This window comes from Poecilia latipinna, unplaced genomic scaffold (assembly GCF_001443285.1).
Source record: "Poecilia latipinna isolate Pla-1442-1.1 unplaced genomic scaffold, P_latipinna-1.0 Scaffold431, whole genome shotgun sequence".
Taxonomy (NCBI): domain Eukaryota; kingdom Metazoa; phylum Chordata; class Actinopteri; order Cyprinodontiformes; family Poeciliidae; genus Poecilia; species Poecilia latipinna.
In genome coordinates, this window is record NW_015113047.1 from 526,074 (window position 1) to 534,939 (window position 8,866).

The 8,866-nt window shown below is 40.9% G+C and overlaps 1 long non-coding RNA gene across 1 annotated transcript; it reads right to left on the reverse strand.

Annotated features, from left to right (window-relative positions):
* Positions 1 to 1,375: 1,375 nt before the first annotated feature.
* Positions 1,376 to 8,068, reverse strand: LOC106950953 (uncharacterized). Its single transcript, XR_001425717.1, has 5 exons — positions 7,898 to 8,068; positions 7,228 to 7,341; positions 2,449 to 2,502; positions 2,240 to 2,351; positions 1,376 to 1,683 (listed from the first exon to the last, which is right to left on the reverse strand). It is a non-coding gene; the product is annotated as an uncharacterized LOC106950953 (long non-coding RNA).
* Between the last annotated feature and the right edge of the window lie 798 nt (positions 8,069 to 8,866).

The window sequence follows — 8,866 nt, forward strand, 5'->3', positions numbered from 1 at the left end:
CAACCCTTTACAACCACGTCAGCCAATCAGGTTGAGGCGCAATGATGGACATGGTCAGTGAGGGACGGGAGTGTTGTGACTGTTTTCCCAAGCCGTTTTTGCCAGAATAGCCAAGACGTCCAGTGATTCCAGTCCAGCTAACTTGTCGGTGGACGTAGCTCACCAAGCCAGGGTTCACAGACGGAAAGATTTACCAAGGTTTGAAACAGCTAGCTTAGAAACCGACCCATACCGTCTCCCTCCTGATGCGTTTGGCATCTTTTCCTGAATTCATCCCTAACGATCTATTCCTCTTACACCAGAGCAGACTGAAACCGTGCTAAAGTCTGGATGCTAACCAGTTGTTTGGACAAACAACTGGTTAGCATCCTCTGTTTCCTCCTTAAACAGAGGAAACACAGATGTTTCCTCTGTTTAATTGCTGCATGACAGTGGCATGCTCTTTGTGGCTGCTCATATGAATCATGTACCTTCTCCATAATGCAACAGCTGACTGCATCTTACGAATATGAATGCTCATCTTCTTACCTTGTAATGGATCACAGGTGCAAAATATTTTCTCTAAGATGGATTATGATTGTAAAACAGTAAAATTTAAACTGAATTTATGTTTTTGGCCTCGTTTTTCCTGCTGGTTCAATCAGCTTTTCACAAAGAAACGATGCTGATACTGTTGGAAAGAGTTGGGCTTTGATTTGAACCGGGCGTCTTCAATGACCATTTAATTTAGCTGCTCAGTGTTAGAACTGGTTACTGTTAAGGTAGAAAATAATGTCCGTCACTTGGATGAGCCTCTAATTGTTCCATGGAGATGCAGTATGCTGATGTATAAACTGTGTTTGTACTGATTTTATTGGAGGAAGTGCTGCTGATCTCAGGTTATCCTGGTTAAAGCTTGGATAACAAAGACAGAATCAAGAAAACTTGTTTTAATCATCTTACTAGAGAAGTGAATTCCTTATTCTGATATAGAAAAAGACACAAAATCAAAAAGTCAAACAGTAAATTGATACTTTAAACCAGTTCAGACCATTAATCACATTCCCTGCTGCTAGGGGGCGCCTCAGGCCTAATGGCTCAAATAAAATAATACTAAGAAAATCACTGTGTGTTTGATATAGGCTGGAAGGAAACTGTTGAGATAAATCAACAGAAGCAGTAAATCAACTGAGACCATGGAGAGTGGATGGAAACCTCTGCATCAAGGTTTTTCTTAACGCATCACAAAGTTCAGAGGAAGTGAAACTTCCTGAACAACTCGGCTCTGCGGGGGCCATAAAAACCAGAAAAATCACTTTGCATAGTCCCTAAAACCCAGAGCTTATGATTAGACACCAAGCATACATTAAATTAAACCATTCCCCTCTTTCTAGAAGAAAAGGTTAAAAAACGTCTTAATCGTTCCAGGTATGAGCAACGGCATTTTAATCAGCCTGGTTTTCAGCCGATCCTGCAGACCGCTAATCCAGACGCAGCTCTGCTCTCGTCTGCTGCACCTGAAAACCCTTCTGATCCCGGCTGGATTCTGACGACTGCAAGCAACGGCATCAGGATCAAATCACAAAGGAGAATCGGGAAATCCCGAGGCCGTTGCTCTGACTGCGTCTGAGCCCAGCCAGCAGGCGCATCGTTCTGTCGTCCAGCAGCAGCCAATGATCACAGACGCAGGGCTGTTTGTGCTTCCTGAAGCATTAAACACATCCAGTCCATCCCTTAGACTCTCACATACGGACAAAAATAAACATTTGATTATTTTATTAATATATATTTTGCAATTCCAGTATTACATTAATATTTGCAGTGAATGCCGCTGCAGAAATCCACAGCAGAGGAGGAGAAAGGAAACATGGTGTAAGGATTCAGTTTTTCTCTAAAACATCTGATTCCAGAAAAACTAAAACTAGAAGCAATAAATTCAAACATCAGGAAGTAACTGCATCAAGCAGCTGGAGCTGAAATAGGTGCCATTATTAACAGATCAAATATTCTGATCATTTATGCGACTTATCTTTAGAAACAGACTGAAAATAAGCTAAATGCCTCATGTAGTGAATTATTTAATTGCTGCATGTGAGGTGATGAAAGATCAGAGTAAACTCAGCAGGATCGTCGTCAGGCTCAGCTGATGTTCTGGACGCCATGAAGCAACTTAAAGTCGCTCCCATTTGCTGCCATCAAGCAAACTGGACTGAGAAAAGCTCCAGTTTCATCTGCAGCATCAGATTAAAAAATGACAAACCACTAAAATATCCAAATTCTTATACATGGCTGAAGTGACTGCAGAATCCCAGCAGATGTGAAACTGAAAGGTCTCCAGCCTGTCCCTGCGGTGCTCCATCACTGCTGCCGCCCTTCAGCGCAGCAGAGAGAACTAATCACTCACTCTGTATCCTAACCAAAACAAGACGGTGCCAACCAGTAGCTTTTAGTGCTGTTTACACTCCTCACCCCTCCTGCTCTGCGCTCCTCGCGGCTCGTGGCGGCATGGGTGATTAATTTGGGCTGTGCAGACAGGTAAACACAGGCCTATTTACATGGCTTACCAGCCACCGTATTTATACTCAACAGGACTAAGCTTCAGACAGAATATCCTCAAAGCTCCATCTGTTTATTTTCTCTCGCCGCTCCGTCCTGACACCATCTTCCACTTCTTGCTCTGAGCCCGACGCTCCTTCCTCCTCCTCTTCCTCTGACCTGCAGCTCTGTCAGGTCAGACTCGCACTGCTTCAATCCCAGTTTGACGATTTCACATCAACATCACAAAGTGTTCATAAACCTTAAACTTTTAATAATCTGCGATGTTCCAACCACAAACTTAAACGTATTTCTTGGGAAAGCTGTAAATAATTGTGAAGCAGAAAGAAAAATGTATGATTTGAAAATGTATCTTATGGAAAATCTGAAAAGTGTGGAATGCATTTGTTAGAAGTGCAGAAGAAACAGATTCTACAGAGAATCACAATTTCTATTCAGGGAATTCAAAATGCTCAATAATAGATTTTAAGACGCGTTGTCGCTCTGATTTATGAGCAAACTGCATGTCGCATCCGCCGTTTGTATGATGAATAATTATTTTTTCAGAAAAGTCCAAATAGCTAAGCTATCCTGTTTAAGTTACAGAATTTTATGCGCAAACATGTTTTTGTCAGTCACATAATTTAAACAAAATCTCCAGACTGAGTAGTAAAATTGCTTCTGCATCAAATCATGACTAAAAATCAATCAAACTGCTACAAACTGAAGGATTTCCATCTCCAGTACTTCAGAGGCTTGTGTCTGTTTGTCTCCAGCTCAGGTTGGATAAACATCAGAGTTCAGGAGATTCTCAGTTTGTTCTTCGGTTACTGATGTTAAACTGTGAAGGTTCACATCTCTGCCAAAGTCTTGACATGCATTTTAATAACCTGGCAAAGAACAACAACAATCTGACAGAACAACAAGATCCTCGAATTCTTTCACTTTGCGAGTAGCGGAGAGGACAGTTAGTGAACACATGAACCCAGACCAGTTCATCCAGTTATAACCCTTCCTCTGACAACATGAAAAAACATAAAACACCGCCGAGACGCCCTGCTGTTCCCGTCTTATTTTTACATCTTAAAAACAGTAAAACGAGGCAGAACTGGCTGGAAACATCGATCTAACCAACATGCTGATGTGTTTGTGTTAAAACTGAGTCATTTCTGTTCTCAGATCAACATCTAAACTAGAACTTCACTTCATTTTCAGAAAATAAACGTTCGTTCTCCAGTGAGGATAGATATTGTATTAGATTTAATACAGCAAACTGCTATAAACATGAGTATTTTTACTGTTATTATTATGAATCCAGTTCAGAGTTTAAGCCTCACCTCGTTGGAAATAAATGATTTTTGTGTGTTTTGGAAAAATTTATTTACTTAGAGGCAGTACCAACATAAATCACTGAAGCATGTCTCCGTTTTATGTGAGTAATGGTTTTGAACGATGCTGTTGCTGTTCTACATGCAGAGACGCTCTGGGTTTTAGAGGTTGTATTTGAGCAGCAGCGTTCCTGCAGAGCACCGAAGCGTTCACCTCGCTCTGCTCCGGCGTGAATGCTGTCGCTCTTCTCAAAATGCATCTGAAGTTCAAACCCTGTTAGCTTTAAGACCCATAAACCAATCAGATTAATGCTAACAGCCTAGTAGCCACCTACAGCTAACAGTTTCCACCTGAATGCTGCTTCTATAAATCCTGTTCACAGTTTAAGCCCATAATTGCTTCCACTTACCCAACAACCTGCTAATGTTACGTTTACACCAAGAAGCAACAATCAGTTCAGGGTGTGGATTGGCAAACTTACAAAAATGCAAACCACAAAATAATCTGACAATCTGGTTAGAAACAGTTTCTGTTATCTTTGATCAATAATGTTAACTTTTGCTCAGGTAGATCATTATCTACAGGTGTAGTTGTCACAGTGAGAACAGAGGCAGCCAATCAGGCTCCACGTTTCCATAGAAACATGAAAAGTGAAAACTAATCAAAGAAAAGAATCAGTGTGTTTATCAGCAGAGCAGCTTGGACAAGCGGCAGCCTGGGAGTGGAGCGCCGAGCTGCTGCCGGTCATGCCTCACATTCCTGAGCTGTAAGCAGGTGACCCAACCCTACCTGCCACAGCAACTGTCACCTGACTCCTCACAGCAGCAGGGAATGTCACCGTGCAGGAGACAAAGACATGCAGGTTCAGCTGCTACGTTCATGAAGCAAAACAAAAAAAATCATCGGAAACGGAAAAACTGGATCAGCAGCAGAACAACGATCCCAAACAGATAAACGACAACAGTCAGCACCACAACGGCCTAGTCAAAGGCCACTTCTCAACCTTCCTGGAATGCAGCAGAAAGTGGTTTTCAGATTTAATTCAGCACCAACACGTCTTCTGTGTGAAATTATTTTCAGAGGTTTGCAGTGTGGACTTTCCAGGGTTGAGCTGCTGGTTCTGGTTGTTTTCTGTTTTAATCTAGATTATAAACACACCATACTTTATAAACTACGAGCCACAGTCAAAAAATGCTTCAGGAAGAGAGAAATAAACAAGTCAGACCAAAGAATAAGTGGCAGAACCAGCAAAACTATGAGAAAAATGTGGCCTAAAGTCCAACAGAGGTATTAATGTGAAACAAAGCATCTCTTCACTTTCTCTGATGAAACGTAGCCCAACTGGTGAGAGCCCTAATTAGGGTCAATCCAGTCAGTAAAACCATCTGATTCGTCAGGATTTGACCTGCTGATCACCAGTTACAATCGTGATCTCTGGACTATTAATTAGTGCATCTCATTTTAATTTTAAACCTATTAAACTATTAATGAGCTTCACATGTTCACAGCACCGTTAAAACAGGTATTGGATATCGGTGCCGTCTTCAGTCTAAACATCCTCCTCCTGTGTTTCTTAAGTGGATTGTTTCTGATGAGCACAGAGGGGGAGAGGCCAGCAGAAAATCCTCTGATTCCAGCTCAGCTAAGTGGTTTTAAGGCCAGTGACATTAAACGCATACATGCGAGTGCTATCCTATTTCTAAAAATCATGCACATACAATGACTAATTTAATTACTGATCCACAGATTCCCCGTCTGCAATCCGTTCTTTAAAGATTTGCTCAATGCTGCAAACATATCACACAGATGTTTCCTCTGCCTGAGAATCCCATCATGCCTTTGGGCCGGGATAATTACTTATCAACACTGGAGTTCCCTTAAAGGGATGTCCAAGAGCACACAGGCTGCCTGTTTGTCTGGGGATTTTTATTTCAGCACCTCTTGGAGATGATTTGTCTATTATCTTCGGTGGATTTGCTCCCCTCTTCATCTGCAGCGTATTACTGCAATCATAAAGCTGCAAGGTCAGGGGAAAGGCAGGCGGGGGCGGGGGGGTGGGCTCGCCTACGGTGGAGCTCCAACCAGAGGAGCGTTTCAAACAGTAAGCCCTCATACAGGCAGAGAGAGAAAGAAACATGCTAAATATGACTTATTTCATGTTTTAAGTCACTTTGAGATTTTTTCCAGTTTGCTAAATAAGAACATTCTTCAAATTAAGAGGTTTACATCTCCATGTTGATCAGGACTGAACCTCCATGTTGATCAGGACTGAACCTCCATGTTGATCAGGACTGAACCAACTGAAAGGCCAGAAGAAGAAGGAGCCATTCCTCCACAGCCAACAGAAGCAAACTAAATTCATTTCTGTTGGAATCTCCTGTGGTTTAATGAGGCTTTGGGCCTCCAATACAGAGAGCGGCACCCTCACTGTGAAGCACGGCGGTGGCTCCATCATGTGAAGCTGTGGAAGGGATTGGTGAGCCTCACAGAACAGATGGCATCATGAGAGAAGAATATTATGTGGAAATATGAAAGCAGCATCTTCACAAAACGACACAAAAGGTTTAATGATCGTCAGAATGCGACCAGGTGGTTGAAATGATACAATCAGAGTTTTGGAGCTGATGTCAGTTTCATAACCCAGCAGCTCTGCTCACATGTAAATATGGAGAACTCTGGGCAACACAAACATCCAGGAATCATAATTACTTCTAAAAACGGAGAAAACGACGACTTATTGGTTCATCCAACACAAACAATCTGAGCAGAAAATATCATGTGAAAGCTGATATGAAATAAAGAAAACTCAAGAAAAACACAATTAAACATGTAGGACAAAATAAAAGAACAAAACTAAGCAGATTTAACCAGAACTACTGTCAGGATTCATATTTACTGACATTGGTCATAGTTGGATTCATTTGAGGTTTAAATGCATCTTTGAATAATGCTAGCATTCACATTGTTTATTTTCATTACTGCTTTGGTCATTTTATTACTTTCTGAAGCAACGAGTGTTTTCAGTGAGGAGCGGCCCGTCAGGTCAATCAGTGTTATGATGCTTATTATTCCCGGCTGAGTTAAGAGGAGGTGACAGAGTAAAGAACATGACGCGTTTAAAAAATCACCTAGCAAAGAAAACAGGTTCTTTCTGAAAGCTGATGACATTTAAAACCTTCTTTCACTGAAAATGGTCAAAAAGTCAACCAAGACAAAAAGTACCTCAGGGATCTCAGCTTGGTTTTTTAAGTTTAAACTCTTAAATTTCAGCTGTGATCTTTTAATATCTACGCGTTTTTTTATTGGTTCAGTCTAACAGTACAGAGTTATGTTGACGATTTAGTGCTACTATGAGTCAGTTTAACTGGGTTTTAACAGACCTACCACACCGCTGGATTCTTCAAGATGATTGGACGATCCTCCCTCTGGAGGACCAGCTGATGTCCTCCAGGTTGGATCCTCTGTTCCAGTCAGTTTCCAGGAATATTAAAATCCGGCCTGAATTAAGCAGAGTAATTATGTTTATGCCCATAAAAGGGTCAAAATAACTTAAAAACATACATTAAAATCAAATAATTAAGTAAATTTTGTCTCGCACTTTGAGGGCAACAAATAAAACAATAGGATACAACAATAGGAGTTTACAGTCATAGTTCAAATCGTTCTGATAATGAAAAATGTTTCTAAACTCCAAAAGAAATCAATGTTGTTAGATTCACTCCATCATTCTGGTGCCAGGAAGGCACGTTTCCCCAACAGTTATGTTTCCATTAATATGTCTTTAAATGAATTTCCTGGCTGGTATTTTTCACATGTTCCTGGTTAGTGCTGCCGGTCTGCGTTAGGGACGTTTTCTGCTGCATTTCAGCAAAACTAATGAAAAAAGTCATTAAAAACACTAAAATAACACAACAGCAATGGACAGAGTTACCAATAAATGATTTCTAAGGACAACATAAAAGGAGCTGTTGGGTTTTACAGTTAGCTTTAGCCGTTAGCATCTTTAATTATGCTAGTTAGCCGTTAGCTTAACGGAACCCTGCTGTCAACTCACAAAAACGTCGTCAGGAACTGAATAGGTCGCGTCTCCTACTCCATATGAAGCTCTTCAGTCAAATAAACTGACTTTACTTCCCCAAAATAAATATTTTACAACTCTAATATCTGTAACTCTTCAGCAGCAGCACATCCGCTCAGCTCAGTGTTTGTGGCTGGGGGCGGGGCTTATCCCGTCTCACCAATCAGGAGTCTGCATTTCTTGACGCAGCTAATAATAGTTTTCATTGACATATTTAGACGTCATTATTATTATCATTATTATTAATCGAAATTACTTTTACTGAGATACTTTCGAACCAACAGAAATTATATATAATCATAAAAAGGAACAAGAGTCAAAATAAAGCAGAGATCATTTTATTGATGGGTTACAGCCAGTAATAGATTAAAGATCAAGGTTTAAATATTATTTTAATCACTAATATTAGTATAAAATCAGCCAGACACTAGGTCTTTGTATAAGTTATACTTTTAGTGGACCTGCACGTCAGTAAAATAGACTTAACATCAGCAGTAAAGTGAATTGTTGTGCCTCTTGAAATCATTCCTGAACCATTTCTGCAAATGATTCTGCTGAAAGAGGCCTAGTCAAAGACCAGACCAGACTGAAATGTTGTGGTGGGACCTTGAGAGAGCCTTGCAGAAACAGATATCATATTGAATAGCAAGCTGCAGTTCTTCCACAATGATGTGACAGATTAATAATAGTGAACCAAAATGAAAACATGCATGCCTGGATTCAGTCTGAGACTTCTGCACAACGCTAAAGATTTACACACTCAGAGTCTTTGCAAATGTCTTAAGTCGATACAATCGACATCAGCTGCGTGGAGAAGCCCAGAAGTTTGTGACCAAACTCAACATCAGCAGCTAGGAGACACAATTTCACATCCAGCGTTATCAGCCGCTGTTTGATCGCCCCACACCGAGAACAATCTGTCGATTAGCCGCGGCTAAACCTGCA